The 12,453-nt window shown below is 34.4% G+C and overlaps 1 long non-coding RNA gene across 5 annotated transcripts in view; it reads left to right on the forward strand.

The window, feature by feature from the left end:
• The window catches only part of LOC309656463, a 235,695-nt gene that overhangs the window by 80,040 nt on the left and 143,202 nt on the right, over positions 1–12,453 (forward strand). For 4 of the 5 annotated variants that reach the window (XR_014261380.1, XR_014261381.1, XR_014261382.1 and 1 more), the window contains exon 1: positions 123–228. The exons of the other annotated variant lie outside the window; for it this stretch is intronic. This is a non-coding gene — a long non-coding RNA (uncharacterized lncRNA). Of the gene's footprint in view, positions 1–122; positions 229–12,453 lie in introns of those variants that run through there. 5 annotated transcript variants of the gene reach the window in all.

Below are 12,453 nucleotides of genomic sequence, written 5' to 3' on the forward strand. Positions count from 1 at the left end.
GCAACAGGGAAGCCACTGAAGAAACTGCAGTGATCATAAAAAGCTGAGCTAAATGAGTGTTTTCCCACTTCGCGCTAAGGATTCTGGAAACAAGGAAGTAACGCGAGAGATGGTCGCCTTCTCGCGAGACCTGCACCACGGATGGGTGCCAGCTCTTCGGAGACACGTTCCTCAGACTGAAGGGGAAGGTTCCACAGTGATGGGAAAGGAAAATGATTCAAATTCCAGGTAGTTGATGACGGCATTAAAAACAAAAATTCCCCCGAGAGAGGTGTAAGGATTTAAAAAAACTGTCAACGCGTAAGAGACTTCAGCCGCCTTTACGAAAGAGGAAGTAACCTCAAGGCCAGAAGGAGTCACTGCTGCGCATGTGCTAGCTGGGAGCGGGTCTGGGCGTGGCGCCAGGGAGGTCTGGAGTTGCGCTAGCCGGGTTTCTAATCCTGACAGATTGCAAAATGCGTCTGATTGGCTGGCTTGGACTTGGTGTGGGAATACCGGGGCTGTGTCTACACTCGGGATGATAATGCCTAAAGATTGAACATTCTTTCTTTGGCTCAGTAGCCTTCACGTAGCCAGGCGAACTCAGTTTTAAGGAACAAAAAGTTGAGACAGACACTTGTTTTCTTGAATCATCGGACACGTAGCAGCCGGATACGGTCAGGCCGTGGTTCCCTTTCACGGAATTAGCGGCCTCTAGGGAGAGATGCCCTAATATAAATCCCATCAACAACTCTAAGGTGTAGGTACTCCTCCCTATTTTACAATTGAGCACTCTGATGTACAATACAGGGAGGTGTAAGTCACACAGCTATTAAATGACCGAACTAGGATTTGACCCTGCTAGTGTGACTGGCCTTTACACTATTCTGCCCCCCTTCTGAATGGAGCGAGGCAGAGAAGTCTTCCTTATTCCATACAAAGAGGGTATTGAGGATTCTGGATAGAGGTATTATTTTAGGTGCAGCTACTACAGTCTGGAGGCCTAAGGTGCCTCTTAACTGTTCTTTTTATTTGCTACTTGATTATATGGTAACTGTATAGCAGTAAACAATATATCAAAGTTTGGCTCCCATGGAAAACGGGTTGGGGAACAAGGGAGGGACAGACATTAATAAAAACTAGAAAAACTATGGAGAACCCCTCCACAAAATGTCATGTATATAGAGCCAGACCATGAGGGCCCTGTGGGTTAGTTTGAAGTTTTGATTAACGGAAGAACAATTGGAAACTGACAGAATTTTTAGTAGAGGTCTGTGTGTATGTGTATATGTATGTAATGATTAAATTTTAGATATGAAAATTTCTCTGGTTGCAGTGTGAAAAATGGAGTAGAAGCAGGAAGACCAGTTGGGCTACTGCTGTAGCCCAGGCAAAAGACACTGCTAGAAATAGTTAAGTAACAGTAGACATGGAGAAAAGAAACAGGAATTGAGATGTATTTTGGAAGTAGAATTGATAGACTTGCAGATGAAGAAGAGTAATTAAGGATAAATTTTGAGGCTTTGGCTTGAGCCCCAACTGTCTACCATCTAGGTGGATGATGATGCCATTTACTGAGCATGAGAAGAGTTAACTAAAGTGTATCTAGATTAGAGACTGTAGGGAGGAAGGAACACATTAAAGTATCTATTCAGTATCCGTGTTTCAAGTAAGCAGTTGGATGTGTAATTATGGCATTCTGGAGAAACATCAACACTAGATACATATGTAACATCAACACATATAATATTTATATCCAAGGTATAAGAGTGTAGGTAGAGAGAAAGGGGACCAGTATTGATCCATGGGGCATGCCAGTGTTGAGAAATTGAGAGGAGGAAGAAGAAGGCAATACTTTTTCTCTTGGCACTTACATTCTAGTAATAAAGACAGACTAAAACATGTAGATAAGTAAGTAAATGACTTCCTTTTGGAGAGTAAATAAGTGCTTTGAGGGAAAAAAAACAGAAATAGACCCAGGGTAGAGGGATAAACTGATTGGAGAGGGCATGCTGCTTTAAACACTCCTTTACAGGCTTTTCCCTGCATCTCTTATAATTATTATTATGTATGATTAGCATATAGTAGACATATATAAATATTCAGTGAATGAATGCATGAATGGATTAACTTTAATATTACCACTGCCACCTATGGTCAAGAATTGCTACATGGGTCATCAAGATAAATTTAGTGGTCTTTACTATAATTGAGATACCACAGCTCAGTGAAATAGGAACATGACAGAATTTTATTTTCTCTTAATTACTTTTAGTTGTACTCAATTAAATCCGCCTTATCCTTCCCTTGACAATAGCTCAGGCAGATTTCATAATGTCTTGGTCATTTTCAGTTACTAACAGTTAAAGTCGATTTGAAATGTCAACTTCAAACTCTAATAAGGTGACGATTTTTACCCTCCCCTCATATAAGGCTTGACCTGAGGGATAGGAAGAAGATGTAATTTGCTTTCATCTCTGCCATGTTTAAGTGGAAGTGGGTGTGGTCTGCTTTGAGTTGCATTTTTCTCATTTCCTTTTCTTGGTATACCCCAGAGGTTCCCAAACTTTCTCAGCTCCTGGTGCCCTTATTGTCTCAGTAATTTTTTTCACAGCATCCCTAGGTGCCACCTTGTTTCCTGTTACCCCTTGATTTTTAAGAGGCACTGCCACCTGGGCTGACTCCGTAAGGTTCAGCAATTATTCCATATATTCCTCTACTTTTTCCAACTCCCAAGTTAGGTGCAACCGAGTGATTCATTCTGGTCAGTGGGCTGTTATGAAAGCAACATTTGTCAATTCCAGACTATAGTACAGAAGAGGGGGTGTGAAAGCAGTGATCCTGGAGGCCACATATTGAGGTCAGAGAGCTGTGAGGTAAACACTGCATAGAATACCTGGTCACCACATCAATGACAACTTCCCTACAAAAGTGCTTGACCCCCTCCAAACCTTGCATAAGTAAGAAATAACTTTTATTAACTTTTATTATGTAAATACACTGATAGTTTAGGGTTAATTAATTCTTTTTATTTTTTTAATTTTATTTTTTTTCCATAGCAAAGCCCATTCTTTCAGCAGTAAAAATACACTCTGATGGTTCATTTTATGTGTCAATTTGACTGGCCACAAGGTACCCAGATTAAACATTATTTCTGAGTGTGTCTCTGAGAGTGTTTCTGGATGAGATTAGCATTTGAACTGTTGAACTCATTAAAGTAAATTGCCCTTTCCTATGTGGGTGGGCATCATATATCCATTGAGGGCCAGAATACTACAAAAGGTGGAGAAAGGAAGAATCACCCTTCTTTTCCTGCCTTACTGATTAGGCTGAGACATCTCATCTCATCTTCCACAATCAGACTGGGTTCTACACCATGAATTCCCCTTGGTTCTCAGGCTTTCAAACTTAGGGTGAATTACACAACCAGCTTTCCTGGATCTCCAGCTTGCAGATGGCAGATCATGGGACTTTTCAGGCTCCATAATTACATGAGCCAATTCCTCATGATAAATATCCTTTTATTTATATATATATTTATATTTTAAAAGTATATAAATAAATATATACATGTATAAATAAATATATGATATTTTAATGTATAAGTATATATTTTATTTTTTTATAAAATATAGATATAAATATATACTTTTATTTATTCATGTATAAAAATTATATACATAAATTAAAATGTAATTGTTATTTATTTTACTTTTATTTATAAATTTTTAGTTTATTATACATGTGTAATACTATATATAATATATTCTTCAATATGTTTTTATTACCACAGCCAGAATGATTCTATTATGCCCTCAGAACTCTCCAGTGGCTTTTCCTCTCACTTAGACTAAAAGCTAAAATTCTTCCTTTGATTTCTAAGAGCTTATATGAGCTGGCTCCACCAATGTATTACTTTTGTGGCTTCATCTATTCTTTCCCCCTCCTTCACACTTCACTATAGACATACTAATCTAGCTGTTCTTAAACTCTTCAGACACATGACTCAGATCTTTGTAGTACTTGCTAAAACTTTGAAAAAATGCTTTTCCCACAGATATCTGCATTTTGGCTCCCTTTCTTCAGGTGCTCAAATGTTATCTTTTAAATAAATTGTTCGTTGTCAGTCAACACCATCTCTGCCTCTTCTGTTCTCTGTGTTGCAGCGGCTGAAACACAGGAAACTAGATTTTTCATTATTTTTGTTGTCTATTGCTGTGTAATAAATCACCCCAAAACTTTGTAGTTTAATACAACCACTATCAAAGACTTTTCCTTTTCTCAAGGCAGAATTTGTCTTCATTACATTTATTTTTATACTAGAAATCATCATATATAAATTTGAGTGTGTATATAGTTTCCTTATTACTGGTAAGCTCCTTGAAGATAGGAATTGCTGTATTCATCTCTGTATCCTCCAAGCATTAACATAGTGCCTTAGAAGTAGATTAGTAGTCACTGAATGTTAAAACATGTAAATTAATATTACTCACAAAAAACTAAAATATATCCTGCTGGCAACTAGCGATTGCATACTCATTGATTTGCATGATGACTTTAAGAAACCAGGCTAAAGAGTTCACTGAAAAATTATCACACTGGTCAAAGACAAAATGTCAGTATTATTCTGTGTTACTTATTGAGTGATGATTATGTGTGGATCTCACGGTTAGTCATTTGTAGATTTACTCCCTGTGTAAAATAAATAATTTACATAGCCATGAAATCTTATGTTGCTGTGCATATGAGGGCAAATTTTTGTCATCAGCTTTCAGAAAAATAATCCTTAATATTTGTTTAAATAACATGTAAACATGCCTTTTAACCCAGCAATTCTGTTTTCAGAATCTGTGTGAGACAGCTGGTGCTGCCATAACAAATACCATAAACTGAGTGGGTTATACAATAGAAATTTATTTTCTCATAGTTCTAGAGGCTGAAAGTCCAAGATCAGAGTGTCAGCATTGTCAAGTTCTTGTGATAGCTCTCTTCCCGGCTTGCCTTGCTGCTGTGTCCTCACATGGTAGAGAGAGAGAGAGAGTGAATGTTCTGGAGTAACTCTTATAAGGGCATTAATTCCATCATGAGGGCCCCACCCTCATGATCTCATCTAAACCTAATTACCTCCCAAAGGCCCCATCTACAAATACCATCACGTTGGGTGTTAGATCTTTAACATATGAAATTTGAGGGAACATAATTTAGTCCATAGCAGAATCTATCTTATACAAATAAAAACATTTGTATGTAACCAGCTGGCTCATTGGTTTAACTTACTCAAATCTCATGGAGCTACCAAATATATATATATATTTTTTCTTTTTTTTTGATTTTTAATTAATTTGATTTTTTTTCCTAAGACCCAAATCAAGCTTTCCTTTGAGACCTAACAACTTATAACTGTCACTCTACAGCTGAGTTGACTCGGTGGTAAGTAAGCTAGCTTTCTGCACATGAACCTTATGCATACATAATTCTACCAGTCCCTTTATGGATTTAATATTTCTCTTTTAGGCTAAATGACTTCAAGTCTCTGGAAGTAATGTGGAATAAAACTGTCACTTAAAAATATATTCATGATCTGTTTTTGCAAAACCTTTGGCTGATATCATCATCTATCTTTGTATTATGAATATGTGGGTACTGACAGCTGCTCATAATGTGTAAATCTACCGTAATCCCAGTTCAGTGACATAACATGGTTCTAAATAAATTTTACCTTCAATTTCTTCAAAATATAAATCACAGCAACAAGTATATGTATATTTTACAGCTTCAAACATGTTTTATTGGATCTCCCTTCCCTGACATGTTCCTTAACTTTCCTACTCATTTTGATTTTAAAAACAAACCATTATCTATCATTCAGTCCAATTAAAATGCTAAGCTCACTTCTAAGCTTATACCCTTCTCTAAGGAAATCTGTAGTGGACTCAGTACAGATTTCCTCAGAGAGGACTTTGCCACTGCTCTGGAAATAGCGTGCCTCTTCACCTACCCATCACTAATCACTTACTTGCCTTATTAATTTCTTGGCATATAACAGCCTAGAAATTATATATTAATTCTTATGTGTGTTTGTGTGTGCATGCCTGTATGTGTTTATAAGCTCCATGACATTAGAGTGTCTATCTTGTCTTTGTTTTATTTGCTTCTTTATCTGCAGGCCAAACATAGTATCTGGTACATTGTAGGAGTTTGGTAAATATTTGTTGAATGAATGGATGTTGTCCAGTCCTAATATTATCTTGCTTGCATATATCACAGTTTCAGTTTTACATTCAGGGGCAATTAAAAGCACAGATTTGGGAGTGAAACAGTCTGAGTTTTATAATCCTGCTCTACTCTTACACCTAGGGGAAGTTACTTAACCTCTCTTCTTCAGTTTTCTGATATGCAAAATGAAGATAATGTCTTTATCATAGAATTGTTATAAGTATTAAATGAATTATTCTGGCACAGAGTCGGTGCTATAGAAGTGGTTATATTTGTTATTTTTATATTTAATTGGTGATTATTTGAATAATTTCTATCTTTCCCACTACAGTTTTAGGAACCACATTAATTTTTTCCAATCATTGTATCTCCACATCCCAGCTCATAATAGGAACTCTATAAATATTTGTTGGGGGAAAAAAAAAAGAATGGTTGAAGTTTTGAGGCAATGCATGCATGTCTGTGTGCCCTAAGTGAGTTCCCGTATTCTGTAGTTACAAGTCATTGTCACTAGATGGCAAGCTTGTCCTAGGCAAGGCAAATGTTTGCATTAAGCCATCAAACTGAAGAATGAGGGTGCAAGGTAGGGGGAAATGTCACATATGCGTTTCTTAGGTTGGTGAGATGATAGGAAGATGAAAGTTTAAGCATAAAATAAAAATTACCTGTTTTTATTCTGCTTCATTTCTACCCTTCTGACTAGCTCATCTTTTGCATAGTAATGCATTTTAGCATTTCTGTCATTCCATTGACCTCTTATTATTATATTCATAATTTCTGTTAAAAACAATGTTTAAAAAGGTCTCTTATACTATTCATTATTAACAAGAGTTTCCTAATTTTTTCAACCTCAAACCCTTTACCTGCTGTTTTCAAAATCTATTATGATTTTGGCTGGGACATAAGTTTCTCTATATCTTATATCTTCTATTCTTCATTCTTGAACAAGTCTTTCATTTATTTTTTTTCTGATTATTGGTCACTCAACATTCATGGGAAGCACATGTCTTTTTTAAGTATATAAATTTATTATTTTTTTCTCCCAGTTTTATTGAGATATAATTGACATACAGTTCTGTATAAGTTTAAGGTATACAACATAATGAATTGAATTACATACTTCATGAAATCATTACCACAATAAGTTTAGTGACCATCCATCATCTCATATAGGTACAAAATAAAAGAAAAAGAAAAAAACCTTTTTTTCTTGTGATAAAAGCTCTTAGAATTTACTCTTTTAGCAATTTTCATATATAACATACATCAGTGTTAATTATATTCATCATGTTGAACATTACATCCCTAGGACACTTATTTATCTTCTAACTGGAAGTTTGTATCTTTTGACCACCTTCATTCAATTCCCCCTTCCTCAACCCCCTGCTGCTGGTAACCAAAAATCTGATCATTTTTCTATGAGTTTGTTCTTTTGTTGAAGTATAATTGACATCCGACACCATGTTAGTTCCTGGTGCACAGCATAGTGATTCAATATTTCTATACATTACGAAATGATCACCACAATAAGTCTAGTTGCCATCTGTCACCATAAAAAGATGTTATATTATTATGACTATATTCCCCACAATGTTACCTTTCATCCCTGTGACTCATTTATTTTGTAACTGGAACTTTATACCGCTTAATTTTCCTCACCTATTTCATTCATCTCACCACCCCTCTCCCCTCTGGCATCCACCTATTTGTTCTCTGTATCTGTGACTCTGTTTCTGTTTTGTTATGTTTGTTCATTTGTTTTGCTTTTTAGAATCCACAATAAGTAAAATTATACAGTGTCTTTCTCTGGCTTGTTTCACTTAGCATAATACCCTCTAGGTACATCCGTGTGTTGCAAATGGCAAGATTTCATTCTTTTATGGCTCAGTAATATTCCACTGTGTGTGTGTGTGTGTGTGTGTGTGTGTGTGTGTGTGTGTGTGTGTGTGTATCACAGCTTCTTTATTCCTTCATCTGTTGATGGGCCTTAGGTTGCTTCCATATATAGGCTATTGTGAATAATTATGCAGTAAACATAAGGTTGCATATATCTTTTTGCATTAGTGTTTTCTTTTTCTTTGGGTAAGTACCCAGAAGTAGAATTGCTGGGTCGTATAATAGTTCTATTTTTAATTTTTTGAGGAAACTTCATACTGTTTTCCATAGTGCCTGCACCAATTTGCATTCCCACCATCAATTTCAAGGATTGCTTTTTCTCCACATTCTGGCCAACACTTGTTATTTATTGTATTTTTGGTAATAGCCATTTTGACACGTGCGAGGTGATATCTCATTGTGGTTTTGATTTGTATTTCCCTGATGATTAGTGATGTTGAACATTTTTTCATATGTCTTTTGGTCATCTGCATGTCTTCTCAGGTCCTCTGCCCATTTTTTAATTGGGTTGTTTGGTTTTTTTTGATGTCAAGTTTTTTTTATGTCTTGTATATTATCCCCTTATCAGATATATTGTTTGCAAATATCTTCTCCCATTCAGTAGGTTACCTTTTCATTTTGTTGATAGTTTCCTTCGCTGTGCAAAAGCTTTTTAGTTTGATGTAGTTCCATTGTTTATTTTTCTTGTGTTGCCCTTGCCTGAGAAGACATATCCAAAAAATATTGCTAAAACATGTCAGTGAACATACTGCCTATGTTTTCTTCTAAGAGTTTTATGATTTCTGGTCTTACGTTTAAGTCTTTAATCTATTTTGAGTTTCTTTTTATACATGGTGCAAGAAAGTAGTCCAGTTTGATTATTTTGCATGTAGCTGTCCAGTTTTCCCAATACCATTTTTGATCTCTTCCAGTTAGTGTACCATCTTGGGGAAAGAACAAGTTAGGTTCAATGCTATTATGCTTGTCTAACTTTACCTTTGTTTAGCAAAATTATCAGTAAGGACCTGGTGGAAAAGAAAGTGTTGAAAAGCCTACAAATTAGTCAACTTCTGAATGATCAATTTTGGGGGGAATTCTGGAAATTAATTTTATAAATATCAATTAATTAAATTGATTAAATGTATGCATATTCTTTGGTAAATTAAATTTGCCCAAATAAATGAAAAATGTGGACATGTAAAAATGAATAATAGTACTTTGAGACAGTAGTAAAAGTTTTCATTATAGTAATATTTAGACAGTATAATTATTTTCTTGTTTATTTTTTGAAAAAATTAAATACTGAAAAAAGTCAACTTTTGTAAAAAATTATAAATAATAATTTATTTCTTTATAATCTTTTCCCTTTGTGCCTTTATGTGATGTATTATTGGCCAAAAGACAGAAAATTTGTGAATTTTCTTTCAACTGCTAAAGGAAAGATTTTTTCCTTCCTTCTCTCTACTTAGTAAGAAAGGTAATTATTGCTTAATTGTCTACTTGATTAGAATGACTTAAAATGAAAGGAATATAAATTATTTAATTGTTAACATTTTTTTTCAAGTTAATCCAGATTTGGTACAATTAGCAATGTTGGTAGAGATTCAGATATACTGATAGTCTTTCTCAGGTTAAATGGTTCAAAGTGGAAAAAAACATTCAATGATGGTGATTTCCTATACCTTGGGAAGACTTACAGTATAAATTCCAAGTCTTGCATTGACTTAGACCTCCTCTCTATTCCCTCTACCCCATTCCCAACTTCTCTTGCAAACCAGACTCATAAAATTGTTCTACATTCAACTTAAGAGAGGATTTATGAGTTGACCTATTTTAGTGAGAAGGCATCCTCCAAGTAAATTTTCCAAATATATTACTGTCTCATAAATATCTTAGATTTAGTCAGTCTAAGAACTTACATTTTTAAAAACAACTATAACTTAGTTCAGATTAATATATTACTATTTTCCAAAAGTAGTATATATTTATTGTTGAAACTCTATACTGATTAGCAAATGAAAGAAAGAAAAAGTGTAACCCCACCAACTATTAATAATTTCTGTTAACATTTTTGTATAATTCCCTCTACTTCTTTATCTACCTATATTATACACATGTATTTGTAAAAATTGAATATTATGATTCATATGAGTTTGTAATTTTTAGTAATGTGTTGCAGACTTATTTTTGTGTGATTATACATTGTTCTTCAAATCATGTTTTATAGGATCCCAATGCATTGATTTAACCAATTCCTTTATTATTTGCCTTTATTGTATCTTAAAATACAGTATTAGATGGATACAAAAGAATATATGTGACATAAATGTTTTACAGCCTAATAATAACAAAATGAACACCCATGAACCTACCGCCTCACTCCCAAACTAAAACATTGTCTGACAATGATCATTCTACATTGTTAAGTTTCCCAGTGTAGAATAAAAACATGTGAGGAAGTTACAGGTGAACTGTCCAGGTTGGACTCCAGAACTCTTGGTCCTGCCCCATGTCCTTGAGGTCAATTTTTTCCTTCTTGCCTTTATCTAATATCTTGGTTTTATCTATCCCTTATGAGTAACTGTTTGAATAAGAATAGGCAGACACATGGATATCACATCTTCCCCAAATAGTTTTCAGAGAAACATTGTCTTAAATCCAAGTTTACCAAAGATCCATTTTCATGAAGGAAACAATAAACTTTAATAAAGCGCCTCTTTTTAAACTTTTCATTCCAGAATAAAACCTTTGCTTTACATTTTTATAATCAAAAGTCCAGGTAATTTTTCTCCACTTCTAGAAAAAAGGAAAAGCTAACTTAAAGATTTCTTCTGCTTCTATCCTATCAAGTTTTAAAAAGATTTATCTATTTTTATCAATAGATACTTTTAGATAGTTTTATCTAGATTGTTTATTACAGTTTATTAAGTCAGAGAAAATATATATTTTTTAAGATCAAAACCAATGTCTTATTCTCTTCTGGGTAACTTTATGGTATACCTAACTAATAGAAGTCTGGCATTTAGTCAGCATTTGCTAAATGAATGATTGTGGTCAGTAGAATTATTCAATAATACCTCATCTGAAGCAAATTGGCAACCTATTCTATGTAAAATAAAGCTTCGCCACCCCTCAAAAAATATTTGCAAAAGTCTCTTAACACTCATATGGGGAACTTGCATTTCTCAGCCATGAGGTTTCAGTTGAGTTACCCCTCTCTATTTCAGGGCTAAACTCATTGGCTTGAAGCAATCCTGATCTAGTCACTGAGCTTATTTCAGGGGTGAGCAGAAGTACTGGTCCAATTAAAGTACACTTCAAGACTTCTGCTATGAATGCCAGAGCAGATCCTCTCTTCAACACTGGTTATGATTATGAGTGGCTTGGAAATAGCGAAGCATTTTTGTTAATTGGAGGGGCATGGCATAAGATCAGGGTCTCCAAAGGGAGTAGAGCCTGAGAATTAATCCTGGTGCAGTTTTGTTTCTGACCTGAAGATAGATCTAACACTATATGTTTTTTCTGTATGTTAGCCAGTATCCCCTCCTTTTTTGCGACTTCCAACTTTATTGCATTTCCTGTCACAACCAAAAGAATTCTAACTGATTGATTTAGTTTATTTATAGGTGATTTATTTAGTTCTTATTTCAGATACATATCTTTAGTTTATGAACAATTTGAAAAATCTCCATTTTGTGGTTTTCAGGCAAATAGTAGAGAAACCAAAATTTGAAGGGGAAAGATGGGCAGGCCCACTGTCATTAGTCAGCCATTCAGTCAGTGCATGTTTGTTAAACCTTTTAGACTAAAAGATTCATGAGGGTAATGGACTATATCATCCTTTTAATGTCTTTGTCCCCAATTCCTATGGTAATTTCTTGCACATTGTAACTGCTCAATTAACATCTAATGAATAAATTAATAAAATAATTAAGGGCATTATAATTTAGTAGGAAAAAATCTGGATTATTGTTGCCAGAAATATTTGATAATTAAAGGAAAGCAGATTTATGTTTAAGATATTAAGCTACAGATAGGCATAAATGGGTAAGGAAAAACTCTTATTATTAGTTTTGTGATCATGAGGAATTACTTCACTTCTCTGAACCTCATCTGTAAAATAATTGTAATATCAAGCTCAAGAATTTCTGTGAGCATTTAATGAATTAATGTATATAAAGTGCCTGTAAGAGCTCAATGAATGCTAGCTGTTAATGGTCACTGTACTTCACTTTAATAAAGCCAGTTTACAAAATTGAGTCCTATGTTACTATGTTTAACAAAATTAAAAAAAAAAAACTACGAAAATTTGTCCTGAGAATTTAATAAAAGTTTTAATTGATGTATCTATATATTTATCTTACAAATTAATTCTGTGAAAAT

This window comes from Balaenoptera physalus (assembly GCF_965194825.1).
Source record: "Balaenoptera physalus genome assembly, chromosome: 1".
Classification (NCBI taxonomy): domain Eukaryota; kingdom Metazoa; phylum Chordata; class Mammalia; order Artiodactyla; family Balaenopteridae; genus Balaenoptera; species Balaenoptera physalus.